Below are 14769 nucleotides of genomic sequence, written 5' to 3'. Positions count from 1 at the left end.
ATCGGAACACTTGCAAATATTATTTATATTTATACGTTTTTAACGATCATATAAATTCTGGATGCTAAGATCAGAAGATTACAGTTCAAAGCCCACCCAGGCAGTAAGTTTCCCTAGATTCTTATCTCCAATAAACATAAACTTATCAGCAAAAGCCAGACACAGGTGGCATTGAGGTTGAAGTGGTAGAGCACGAGCCTTGAGCATAAACAGGCTCAGAGACAGTGTCCAGGCCCAGAGTTCAAGCCCTAGGACAAACCAATAAAACAAAAACAAAAATAAAAACAAACCCCACACCTAATATTTTTCTCATCGTATACAGTGGCAAATAATTAAGGAAATTGCTTCCTGTGTTACATACAGGAAGAAGAAAGATGTCCCACTTTTATTTTCTTCATACCATGTTATACCAAAGCCTCAAAAAATTGCTCTTATTCTAAATTTATAAGTTGATATCAATTTTCTGCAACTCTGTCTACAACACTCACATCATCATTTTATACATGAGCTCTTGGAATTATCTATTAACTAATTTCTAAAAAAATTATAACTCTCTTGAAAGAATATTTTAGGCAAAAAGAATGCAAAATCATTTGTGAATTTGTCAATTAAACCCTCTACTTAAAAAGAGTTTTGTAGTATCCTATAGAATATGAAATTAAAAACAAAATGAAAATATTTATTTTAAATGTAAATTCTAATTTAGAAAGATCTTCAAAATCCTACATTAGATGAACTTTGCTATTTTTTCAGGCTTAAGTTTGTGTAATCCTTCATCATTTCTTTGGGATACTACAGAGTGATGATTACTTACTTTTTAAAATTTTAGATGGGAATCATGAGTCATTTTGCATCTAGGAATGTTCTGTAATGAAGAGAGAATTTAAAACACAAGTGAGGATAAAATATGAGTTGCATTTCAACAGGAAATTTGACTTCTCAAAACTTAATGACGATTAGTTCAAACTTCCAACTATGTATTCCTTTCTTGTTTGTTTTGTTTTATTATGACAAAATTCCCTGGTCCAGGGAAGGTATCACTATGAAATTCCACTCTCTAATCTCCTGTCTTAATCTCAGTGCTAGAATTCTAGGCTTGTTTCACATTGCCCTGCCATAATTTCTTGGTTTATTTAATCTTGATACAGACTACCAATTCTGAACTTCTCCAGGGATATTATATACCATAGTGACTGTTCAGACTGCTTATCTACTATTTTCAAAGATGTTCTAACATTTGACACAGGATATAAATATTTTCAGATGCACCTGCGGGATCTCTGATTCATTCCTCCATGGATGCGATCCCTTTAATAATGATTAATTGACTCTCTGACTATCTCTGGTCTCTACCTATTCAATATTCTCAAAGGTTTTTGAAAGAAGTTCACTTGAGGACTTTCTAATATTAAAAATTATCCGTGATTGTAGTCTTATTCAGGACATATATTTATTGTTTTTTAACTTTTCTACACATTCTGAGAGTTGTTTCATTTGTGTATTTGTGTGTGCACATATAAGTGCCTCTGTATGTATGTGTATGTTTGTATGTATGTATGCAAAAGCCTCAAACTCTTATTCAGCAATCTTGCTCATAACTGGTATTCCATCACCTGAGCCATTCTTCCAATCCAGCTTTTGACTGCTTTATTATATGTACTGCTGCAAAGACTGTTCTGCCAAGGCTGGATACAAACTGAATTTCCCAGACTCCTTTACATTCTTAGGTTTTATTTCTCCAGGAGTATCAACTTTTAAACTACAAACATTTTTGTAAGGTTAATGTCTAAGCTGTAGCCCAGATTTTTAACTCAAGAATTCTCTGGGAAGTATACAATGGATTCTTGCCTATATTCTATCCTTTTCCCTTTCAATTTCCTACCACTCTCACATTGCCCCCCACTATCCTCTCTTGCACTGCACATTTACTGGTATTTATTTTGTTGGGCTTCGACTTAGCCTTTTAAGAGAATTATAGTATTTTCACTCTCCATGGACTCTGACACTTCAGATAATGAATTTGTACCTCCTTGCATACCATCCAGTGTGTTTACTTTTACATTTATCGACACTCCTATCTACCACAAGTGAGGAAATTCATGCAAACTAAGTTTCTCTGGGTCTGCGTTATTTCACTTAATATTATTTCTAAGTGTTTCATTTTTCCTTTAGAATGGTGCAATATTATTCTTTCCGATGGATGAACAGAATTCCATTATGAACTTATTTATATGACTTGGAACAAACTTATATTAAGTGAAGAAAGACAGACTCAAATAAATATAGGTTGCCTAATTTCCCTCATTTGTTGTATTAGAATGTGCCTCTAATTCTACAAATAAACACAGTTGGATGGTAAAAGAGAAAACATTACACTTGGACATAATAAATTTTGTGGGATTGTAAACATTTATAAAGTGAGATCAAAGGAGGATGCCCATTGGAGAGGATCACAAAGGAGTAATAGCTGTACGAATATTATCATATAAAATAATGTTCATTAAAATAATCTCCAAGAAATGATTATGAGAGTTTGTTTATTGTTTTGCTTTTTCCTTCAGTGTTCTGATGCCATTTATTTAAATTTCTGCACATTTGGTCTTATACGTACGTTTGGATAGGGCAAGGGGGAATACACAAATGGTGGGACAAAGGCTTAAATACAGCAGTGCTACTCAATAGACACTACATTGTAAATAAAATATACAACTTATGCGAGAGGGAGGTTGAAAGGGAAAAACTGGGAGAACATGAGTGAAGATGTGACACTGTTCAAATAGAAATGTGCTCATTATCTGACTTATGTAATTGTAACCCTTCTGTACATCATCTTTACAAATTAAAAATCGACCTCATAAATAGGCTAGAGTAGCTATACTAATATTAGATAAAACTGGCTTTAAATATAGGTGGTATGAAAGTAAAAAGAGACAAAGAAGGACATTTAATATTGACAAAGAAAACTCTCCATCAGTGGGATATAACAATTCTAAATATCAATGTCCTGAATCCTAGAGCTCACAAATTCATCAAAGAAATGCTACTTACCCTAAAAACATGCATACATCCAAATAAATTTTTGGTTGCTTGAACAAATCATTCTTACGTCTGGACAGGCCACCCAGGTAAAAACTTAGCAAAAATCTTTAGAGCTAAATAACTGTATTGACAAGCTATACCTAACAGATATCTACAGAGTATTTCACCTACCAATGTCACAATATATATTCCACTCAGCAGCACATGGAATGTTCTCCAAAGTAGAACATCTTAGGTCACAAGGAAAATCTTTCAAAATTCAAAAATAAAAATTAAATTTCTCTTTGTATCCTGTCAGACCATGATGAAACTAAATAAGATCTAGACATCAAAAGGCATCACATAACATTCTGAAACTCACAGAGACTGAATAACACATTGCTAAATCATCAGTGAGTCACTGAAGAGATATGCAGGGAAGTTCCAACGTTTATGGAATTCAGTGGAAGTGAACACACAAAATAGTACCTCCTCTGGGACACAGCAGCAGCACAGACAATACACAGAGGAATATTTATAGCTTTGAGTATGTACATCAACAAATTAGAACAATCTTAAATCAGCACTAATGATGCACCACTAAGTTTTTGACAAATCAGGAAAAACAAAACCAAAAACCAGTAGACAGAAATAATACAAATTAGATTAAAGAAATAAATGAATCAGTCTCAAAAAGCATACAATCATAATTGACTTTTATGTACTAGTAGCTCAAAAATTCGCCCAATGAATGTCAATGTAGCTATTTTCAGAGATAGACTCAACCATCTCAAACCAGTGAACAAAACAAATTTCTAGGATTCTAAGAAACAACATTTTGTTTGCCTTTTTTAACAGAAATTTACTCTGTTTTTCTTATTAAGGTGATTTACAGATGGATTACAGTTACAAGAGTCAGGTAATGAGAACATTTCCTTTTGTGAAATGTCTTCAGTTCCCTCACTTGTTCCCAGTCCCACCCTCCTGTCCCCACCCATGTGTTAAATAGTTCACTTTCATCAATGTTCAATGAACTCCAATGCTGCAATTTTTCACTCTTTTTTCCTAAAGCTCTTTGCCCACCCCTCACCTTCCTGAAGACATACAATGAATATACCAGGCATAAGGTAAATAAGACAGAATTTTCACAAACTATAAACAACAACAAAAACAAAACAAAAAAGAAGCTTTCTGTTCCGTATCTCATAGTTCGTTTGAGTATATATATCTTGTTATATAAATGTAATTGTTTTTTATCATGAAGTCAATTCAGAGATTAAGGTGTGATAACATAATTTTGCTTTCTATTTAATGGTGCTTTTTATTTTAATATTAAATTTGTAAGTAACACAATTCAAGTCCTAGTGAAATTTGAAAGTTCAGATTTAAATGTTCCAAATGTCTAATAATTCCATTTTGGCAACCAAAATGAAAAGCAGGCACGTTTTATCCTCAAGAATGTCATTATTTCATGTGTAAAAAATTAAAATAAATGTAATGTTAATTCAGTTGAGATAAGGAATCAAATACTTATGCAATGCATCAGTACCATAGATTATGACATCTATTAACAAAATTAATAAAAATTGTTTTAAATAGATTACTTAAGACATGAAGCAAGCGATAATTTTCTAAGTGAAGTTATATAGAAATCACAGTCGAAAGATTCCAGAATTCTGTGTGCTTTATCCATGTCAATTTACACATATGCTAGGCTCATCTCAACGTTATTTGAAGATAACTGAAAACAGGATTATAATTAAAAAAATCACGCAAAGGGTTAGCTGTATTTTGTGACTAAATAGGTCTCTTTTAAATCTCTTTATTTTATTTGAAAAATCTGGAAAATTTAAGTCACATCAAAAATAATGAGAAATAAACACCATTAGCTCCTTAAAAGACAATCAATAAAAAAAGAAATCAACATAGAAAAAATTGAACCTCATTTTGCACGTGGTCTTTGTATATTTTGGTGCTTTGTTATTGTGGATTATGTGACTATCCCATGAATCTGGGCTCTAATCACAAGGGCTACAGGAAGAAAATTTCAAAATCTAGAGCAGCTAATACACATGTGCAGTTGTTTGTAGGTTTCACTAAAGTAGCAGCTGGACATCAACTGTACAAAGGAAATAATTCTACTGCTTTGCAGGCAAGAATGTTAAGAAAAGCATACTGTTATCTTCTTAGATGAAATAAGAAGTCCACACTTTAAAAGCTGACTAAATGATCAGCCCTTTGAATAACAGTGCCATTTTTAATGCACTCTAGATAATTCAAATCCTTCATCCCACCACAACTATTAATGACATTCACAAATCATTGCTGAGGGGAATTTCCAGTTCTATTTGATATTTCATTTGGATTAGGAGTAACATAAACAATAATTCCAGTTGTTGAGAATATTTAATTTAGAATAAGCAAACAAATCAGATTCAACTCCATAACATAACCTTTAGGAAAAATGAATTAAGATATATGGCATGTCCTTTGTAATTTAATTATAGACATTAGGGCAAAATGCCATAAACACTCTGCAAGAAGGAAACAGAAGTCTTTGATAAAATATATTATACATTACAAGTAATTTTACCTACAATTTCCATTATATGATAGCATATTTTTTCTGCTAATCAGAGACAGAAATATTTTTATGATATGAAAATGCATCATCATGAATAAAAGAAATCAGGGAGTAGATGGCACAAGTGCTGGTTGGTTCTGTTAAATATTCTCATTATTTTGAATGATCTGGTGTTTTTGTCTGTGTGAAATTATGAATGTATTTTATGTCTGGGCAGGAAAATTTGATTATTAGATAATTGCTGACACCCAATGTCAGGAATCTAACCTGAGTCAAAGTGGTAAAATATATATGAATGCATTTGTGATTGTGTGTGTGCCTGCAAATCTGTATTTAGAAGTATTTAGAAGGAAGTATCTTATTTCCCTCAGAGTATATACTTAATTCTATTAGTTATACTTCATTAATGACTACAGATAAAAGTAATTAACATTTTGAGAAGTATGTTTATGTACCTATGTTTGCATGAACAAACTAAAAAGTTATATTTTGGGTATGAGTTTTGTCGAAGGTCAGCTGAAAGTATAAATATCTTGAGAAAGATGTCAATGACAATCATTTCAGTGTAGATCAATTTTAGACAACACTTGGAAGGATATGTAATCATATATGAAAATGCAACATTTATTGACTTTCAAAAGCTACACTATTCGAGAAATATTTAGGAAAACAAGTTAAATTATGGAAACATAAAAGTAATGTGATTATTTATTGCATACAGTTTTATATTTTAGTTTGTCAAGTAAAAATGCCATTTATTTCTACTGTATAGGAAGGAAAACCCTAAATATTATAGTTTGTGCCATATTTCACATTGAGAAGCTTTGTCTATATCAATAAGTTTATTTCTTTTGTTTCTGCTTTCCTATTTATAATTCTGCTTCTTATAGTATTCTTCTAAGGACTTTTTCTTTCTGCCAGTTTGGGGCTTGAACATACTTTATGCTCTCAGTTTTTTTTTTTTTTTTTTTTTTTGCTAACAGTAGTAAGTCTACTATTTGAACCATGCCCCTGCCAGAAATTTTTGTAGTTAATTGGAGATAGAACCTCATGAACTTTCCTACCAGCCTGAAAACCATTATCCCCCAAGTCTCGTACTTCTTAATCACTAGGATTATAGAGATGAGTCATGGATCAGAAGAGTCAATGACTTTTCGTGTCTTATAGCTTCCACATGTTTCCTAGTAATTGCAATAATAAACTACCACAAATTGGGTAGCATTAACATTGTAAATACAGTGTCTCTGAGTTGGTGGCATTAGAACTCCAAGATTAGAGTTGGCTTCTGATTCCTCTTTCCTTAGCATATTCAAGGCATTCTGCTTCTCTTGGAGTAGACTTCAACTTAAATGCTACCTTTGAGATTCTGTTTCCATATACAGTCACTTTGTAAGACAATGGGTTTTTTATCTTTAGTCTGATTTCAGTGGGACATAACATATTACTTAATAGATAGAAGAAAATCTCTAATATGAAATTATTTGTTTGGGGCAGGGAAGTTATGGTTATAATTTTAAAAAATAGCAAAAGAGGTAAAGGTTTTATTAGAGCTTGTAAGACAAGTATGAAATCTTGACCTTAGACATTCCACATTTAAATTCCCAGCACTACTGGAGGATTGAACTCAAAACCTATACTTGTGAAAAGGCATCTCTACTACCACCATACCTGCAGATTATAATTTGATTGCTTATTTTGAGGTAGTACCACCATGCCTGGGTCTGCTTGGACTGAGGCCCTCCTAACACAAGCATAAAACATTTTGCCTGGAACTGGAATTCTCTAAGCTCTGTTTTCCAAGTAGATAATATTATAGATTTGACCCACTTTATCCAGTAAAAGTATACCATCTCAAAATATCTTGATATTACCTATATTTGTGCTTAACATATATAGCTAACCTTAATTTTCTCCCTCTTTTGTTTAGTACTCTGAGTTGAAAATATAGGCTTTCTTGATATACATGGCTTTGTTTGGGATGGAATACCATCACAATCAAAAAAGTCTCACAAAAGTTTATGTCAAAAATCATGGAAAAGAAGGCTTCAGGTTGGAAAAAACACTGATCTTTAAGTTATGATTGCAGTATTATTAATAGTGTTAGTCAATGATTGCTTAAGTATCAGGAGGAAGGCAAAAATGTGAAAGATGTCAGGTCTCTGTAGAAATTTTGTAGTTGTCACTTCATGTTATCTTCCTTCCTTAAAGCTTGTTTTATTAAAACCCTCTGGGTGTATATTGATTGGACTGATTGGTAATCATCTCTGGAAATAAAGTTAATTTTAAAAGGATGATGGTGTTGTAAATAAAGAAATGAGCAGAGATATTGTCACAGATTGAGCCAACCAGGTTAACTGCTAAACAGGAAAAAAAAAACAACAACAAAGTTTAAAGTTTGATGATCCACATTGGAACATATACAGATAGATAGATAGATAGATATAAATATACATATACATATACATACATACATGAAAAATTAAATCTCCAGTAGAATATAGAGAAACTTGGCATAACAGGTATTAAACTATATCAAACTGGTTGCAGGAAAGGTAGAGTAAAATATAGATAGTTTAGCATAGATTTTGCAAATATTTTGTAAAGAATGAAAATTCTTCCTTCATTATATACTTTACAAATATCCTTATTATGTTTTAAGATTTTTTGTGAAAATACCATACAGAGGGGTTACAAGTACAGGGACAATGTAATGAGTACATTTCTTATCAAGCATTGTTACCTCCTCCTTTCTATCCCTTTATCATCCCTTTCCATCTCCCCTTCCCGACCCTCTCGCCCATCTTGATCCAAAGTTGTAAATTTCATTTTCCTACATAGTATCTCATTGTTGCACTGAGTCCACCTGTATCCTTACTTAAACAACTTGGTTTTTCCCTTCCCCCTCCACAAATTATACCAACAACAAATACAGTGAAAGTATGTTAAGTATTTTTATATTGTAGTAGGAGCATCTATACAATGCTGAAAATTTGAATTACACCAAATATGCAACATGAGTAGGCACTGGTGGCTCAAGGATGTAATTTTAGCTAGTTAAGAGGCTAAGATCTGAAGATCTCAGTTCAAATCCAGCCTGCATAGGAAAGTTCATTAGATTCTTATTTCCAATTAACCACCAGGGCAAATGGAGTTCTAGTTCAGATTGTATGTCGAGCATTCCAGTTCAGATTTTATGTCGAGCACTGGCATAGAACACAAAAACACCAACCAGGCCCTGAGTTTAAGCCCTGGGATCAACAGAAACAAAAATATAAAATAAAACATGGAGTTAGATATTTTATAATGAAGCATAATTTAATATACTCTACATTGTTAGAAAGACTAGACTTCCTTATTAGCTTTATAACCTACCATAATAAGTGATGTTGTCAATTTATCAAACAGAAATGCTTATTCAGTTTTACAAGTTTGAAGGTTTCAGTGTATGTTCAGTTGGTTTTATTGCTTTGGCAGCCTGTGACAAGACAATGGCAAGGTTGGGAGTATGTCAAAGGGAAAAGTTTTTGACCTAGACTGATTAAAATATAAAATAAGAAAGTAGTTGAGAGTCTATGTTCCCATAGCTTTCACTCTGAAGAACTTAATCTCCAGAACTATTCAGATATTCTCCACAGTCTGGGAGGAAATAGTTATTTTTCTTTAACACATAGATCTTTCTGGGTTATTCTAAATTCAATTGGCAACACCTTCACAAATGAAAATAACTTGTTCAGGGGAAGAATCAAGTAGATATTTCTGTAAATTCTAATCAGAACTCAGTAGACTAAATATTTTATGGAATTCTTATTAAAATATTTTCTTGCAGACGGAGTGGGTCTTTACACTACAAATGTGTGTATCTGTGTGTTTGTATGTGTGTATGTGTGTGTTTGAATAAACTAATATAACAATGTAGCAGAGAGAAGTATTAGTGGGGCTGGGAAGTGGCTTAGTTGTGGAGCCCTTGAGTTGCATGCATGAGGCCCTTGGTTCAATTCCTCAGCACCACATAAGCAAAAAGAAAAAAGCCAGAAGTGGCGCTGTGACTCAAGTGGTAGAGCGCTGACCTTGAGCTGAATAGCTGAGTGACAACGCCCAGGCCAGAATTCAGGTCCCCCAATTGCCCCCCCCCAAAAAAAAATATTAGTATGGTCTTTCGTTTTTCTTCTTATACTATGAAAGTCTGTCACAATTCCCAATCAAATCCTATCCAAGATTCAAACATTAATGCTGTCCCAAAAGTTTTGCATGCATGAAAGGCTGGGAAGGTGGCTCATTGGTATAGCACTTACCTTACTTACCAAAAGTTTTGCATGCCAACCCAAGTACATCTACCTCATTTAAGATGGGCATGGTATATAAAATTTTAAATCCTCCAATTACGTTGTCACCAAGGAAACAACATATAATATTTCTTTAAAAATACCTAGATTGTAGAACACTTTACCCAGAAAATTGAAGGAATATATTTTATGGGATTTAATTTAAATATTTAGTCACTGAAATTGATGTTTTATATCCACAACTCAGAGCCCTACTAAACTACATAATTAAAAAATTCATCTATTACCATCTTCCATGAACACAGTCCTTCCTGAAAACAAACCAGATGTGGTAAACAAATTAACATGTACGCCATTGTCAAATGCAGCTGTTCTAAAGCATGGAACTGATAGAGCAATTAATGCCTGTAAACAGCTAGTTCTAAGGAGTAAGGGCAGCGATTTTTCCACTATAAGTGGAAAAGTACACAGATGTTTCAGATTGTGTTTCATTGTTGGCATTTGTGAGATATATTTTGGAAAGCACAATGAATGAAAGCATGCTGTTTTGTAAAACTTTGCTGGCTGACACACCAGGGAAGGAAAACTTTTGAAATGTTTCAAATGAAAAGACAGACAATAGGGTGGGTGAGTTGTGGTATGCAGTTTAAATAGAGACTGAAGCAAACCAAAGAATGGGAAAAATTCTTTTTCCTTAAGAAATGCTTTCTGGGTATATTGTGCTATAAACTATAATGATGAAATGATCATTTCTTTGGAAAAGTAAGGAAAAAACACTCAGCCATTGAACTTCTTTTTAAAGTGAATCTTAAATGACAAGGATGAAGAAATTTAAATGGGTTCATGTTATCCAAGATTGTTTTAATTTTTGTTTAAAAGTTAAAACAAACTGACAGGCTATTAGTCCATGAAGATTTACAGAGTAAGTCTCTGGCATATATTTTATCTTGTTCCTCTTTTTTGGGGGGTAATATAAATATTTTATTTCAAAAAAGCAACTTGGTTTTAACCATTACCCACAAAATTTACGCAGTCATAGAATAAGAAAAATTTTTTTGATAAATTTAATACAATAGTAAGCTCATTTTATGCCAACTGAAAATATAAAAACCAATGACATCTTCACTGAACAACCACTCATAAAAATCATGAAATAATATAGCAAAACTCCATGACATTTTTTTTTTGTTGGTTGTGGGCCTTGATCTCTGGGCCTGGGCAATGTCCCTTAGCTCTTCAGCTCAAGGCTACCACTGTACCACTTGAGGCACAGTGCCATTTCTGGTTCATTGGAGATAAGAGTCTCACAGACTTTCTGCCTAGGCTGGATTTCAACCACTGTCCTCAGATCTCAGACTCCTGAGTAGCGAGGTTTCCAGGCATGAGTCACCAAAGTCCAGATCCAAGTCAATTTTTAAAAAGCAAGCTTATTGAAACTTCTAGCTTTTTCCAGTAAACAATCTTATTTTTTCAGAATTAACTTATAACTGAGTAATTTTTAGATGTAACCGTCAATTTTTTATAGAATCAAATATAATTCTATTACTCAGTATTTCACAAAAATCCACTGTAATTGACTTTCCCCAAAATCAATTATTACATACTACCTGACACACTATAATCATTACATTCCAAATAGTTTGGACCATTTCATATAAATTCTAGGTGCTATTTTACATTATAAATTCACATCTGTGGTTTTAAACTAAGGAGAAAAGATTTTAGAGGTAAAATCTCATATGAATATGTAGTGTGGCTCAATTGAACCAAAAATTGTGAATTCATACAGACAAAATTATTTTCTTTCCACTAAATACGTTGAAGTAATACCATTGGAAATATTGAGGCAGGAAGTGGCAGAATTCAAATCTCATCAAACAATGTCTTTCTTATTCTGCTAACCCCTGCACTAAGAAGATGTCCCTTTTCCCAGTTGTCACAAAACTTGCAGTGTCTCTCTGAGAATTCTGTTTGGAAAAGTTCTAAATCACTGATTCTTTTTTTTGTATTTTCTGTTATATATAACAAAATATAGGCACAAAACAATTGAAATAAAATGCACACATATGTTGAAGTCATCACAGCTGGAAAAACAACCAACAAATTGGAACTTCCCCAGAACAAAAACATGTTGTGCCCAGTTTATTTTTTAAATTGCAAAACCTTCAAGCATACGTTAATTTAAGTAGAGCTATAACTGTCTCTCAGAAATAAGGTTGTGTTAATTTGTAATTAAATTCATCTGGATCAACCTAATATAGAAAATCCCTTGAATGGATCAAATTGTTTAAAACTAATGTAACTGTATGTAAAGTAAGACCTGCACATATTTAAAAGAAAAAATGCTACAGTATTAAATCACAAAAATCATAACATTCTTAAAAATTCCGAAATGCAATTAGTAATTCCAAAATATCTGTAATGAGAACTAAATACTACTGACTTAACAAGAACAAAAAGTGCAAATAATAGAATCTGAACAGTGTACATGAGTGTACATAATTTAATAATACTCCAAATTATACTGTTTTTAGAACACTGAATTTGGATTATCTAAAGGAAAACATCAGCACATTATATAAACGAAATTAAAAATCTCATGAAAAGAGAGAAGAGTAGTAGTTTCTGGATAATAATATTTTAATAAATGGTGGTCAAAATCTATTCCTGACTAAATTGTGTACCTCATTAGTTAGATCTAAAGAAGACCGAAGTTACTCGAGCTGATTTGAAACTTTGGCAAATTAGTAGAATACAACTGTAACATTATTATGGATGTTGACTCTGGCATGGAATTCATTTCCTCTTTGATCTGACAAATGAATATATGAAAGAACATAACTTCTCCAACTAAATACCAAGACCTAACTAAACATATAACTAGAAAATTCATCATGTAATCCGTATTGCAACTGAGATAAAAAGAAAAATCTGTCATACTGATTCTGTATTTATTTTAAATGTTAGCTTTTTTCATAAATTATTTCCTTTGTCTTGCATTTTTAAAACATTGTGTTAAATGATTTATATCTTGGTAACTAATTTTGGATGCCTCCTTAAATTTTGTTCTGGGTATAATATCTCACTTCAGTTCCTAACCCATGAAATGATGTTGTTTACAAAACAAATGCTAATAACCACTGTTTATAATACACAAAATCTCATAAGAATGATTTCAGGAAGCATAGGTTAACATTTTGATATCGTGGTCTCATGACTGATGAGGCCTATCTGCATGAGTAGTTGTACCTAGATTCCTCAGCCTAAATTTAGCTACTGTTAAAAAATGTTTATACCTTTATCTGTCACCCATCAGAGGTTAAACCTGAGTATAAAGTCTAAGGAAAATCATAAGGCAAGAATTTAGCTCTTCTGGATATAAAGTAAACCAAAATGCAGCATACAGTAACTCATTGGACTAAAGTCAACATATTTCTCTAAAACATGTTAAGTATTCCCTTACAATATGTATTATTCTCAAGAAGGGAATGAAGAATGTGAGAAGAGGATTAAGCAAGTATTGTCTTCAAATATACATAATTTGGATTTAGCTCTTTATTTCGTTATAGGAATTTTTGATAAAAACTGTTTGAATAATTGATTTCCTGGTCAGGTATAATGTATCCTAGTTACATATACCAAACCGCATTCAGAAAATGGTATATAGTAATTGAGTAGAAAAATATTCTATAAATAACAAAAAGTATATACCTATAGGATATTTTGAAGAGTCAATTGGAAATATTCTAATATAATAATTTGAACAATTTCACATTGACAGTAATTATCTAGAATACTTTAATGCTAATTGGACAAGATTGTCCTTCTAAATGAGCAAAACCTATTTCTCCTTTTACTTTATCAGGGAAATATCTAAGCTAAAAATGGAAATTAACATATGAATCTATAACAACTGGAATAAATTTTACTTTTTATTAGCAAATATTAATTTCACAAAAGTATTTTATTGTATTATACACATATGTCCACGTAATGTAGCTTGTTACATTTTATTCATTTTATTAATTTCCTTATCTTATTTTTATACTTATATTTTATTATGTCATCATACTAACTTTTGAAATACTTGAACATATTTACTCCACAATATTTCTCTTCATCTCCTCTCTTACTTTTTTCCAAGCTTAATCAGTTCCATCTTTTACACCTGGGTCATTCATTTTATTTTCTGGGTCTAGAGTCTGCATATGAGAAATCTAATATTTGTTTTACACAGTATCGCTAACTGCTTTTATATAAAGGTTTCCAATTCTATTTTCTTGAAGATGATATGTTTTCATAATTATGTGTGGCTAAATAGTATATCATTGTGTGTGTGTGTGTGTATATATATATATATATATATATATATATATATATTACAGTTTCTCTCTTCAATGAGTGATTAAGGAACATGTAGTTAATTCTGTACTTATTTATGCTTTTTTATGTGGGAGAAGGAAGGATGGAAATAATGATGTTTGGAATAAGAAACATGCTCTTTAGACAGGCACTCTTCTATTTGAAACATCTCTCAGCTGCTCTTTCATCAGTATTTCAATAATGCATTGTATTTAAAAATAAAATTTGATTACATTTGCAAAGGTGTTCTTTTTCAGCATATATATTATTTTTTATTTTAATGTCACATTTAGTATGTCATATGAGTAGGGGGATGTATGTGAGCATGAAAATCTAGGCATGTTTGTACATGTAGCTGACTCAAAGTAAACTGAATATATGTGAGATACAAGATTCAAATAAAAGTTTGAGACCTGTAAGTTGCTAAATTGATGTATATGTCCAGTTTGTGGAGTGTGATTTCAAGATCACATTTGGGTAGGTTTTATACCAAGTAAGTAGATGTTTCTAATCCAAAATGGT

This window comes from Dipodomys spectabilis, unplaced genomic scaffold (assembly GCF_019054845.1).
Source record: "Dipodomys spectabilis isolate Male_0828 unplaced genomic scaffold, ASM1905484v1 ptg000487l, whole genome shotgun sequence".
In the NCBI taxonomy this organism is placed as follows: Eukaryota; Metazoa; Chordata; class Mammalia; order Rodentia; family Heteromyidae; genus Dipodomys; species Dipodomys spectabilis.
Note: the sequence above shows the minus strand (reverse complement) of the source record.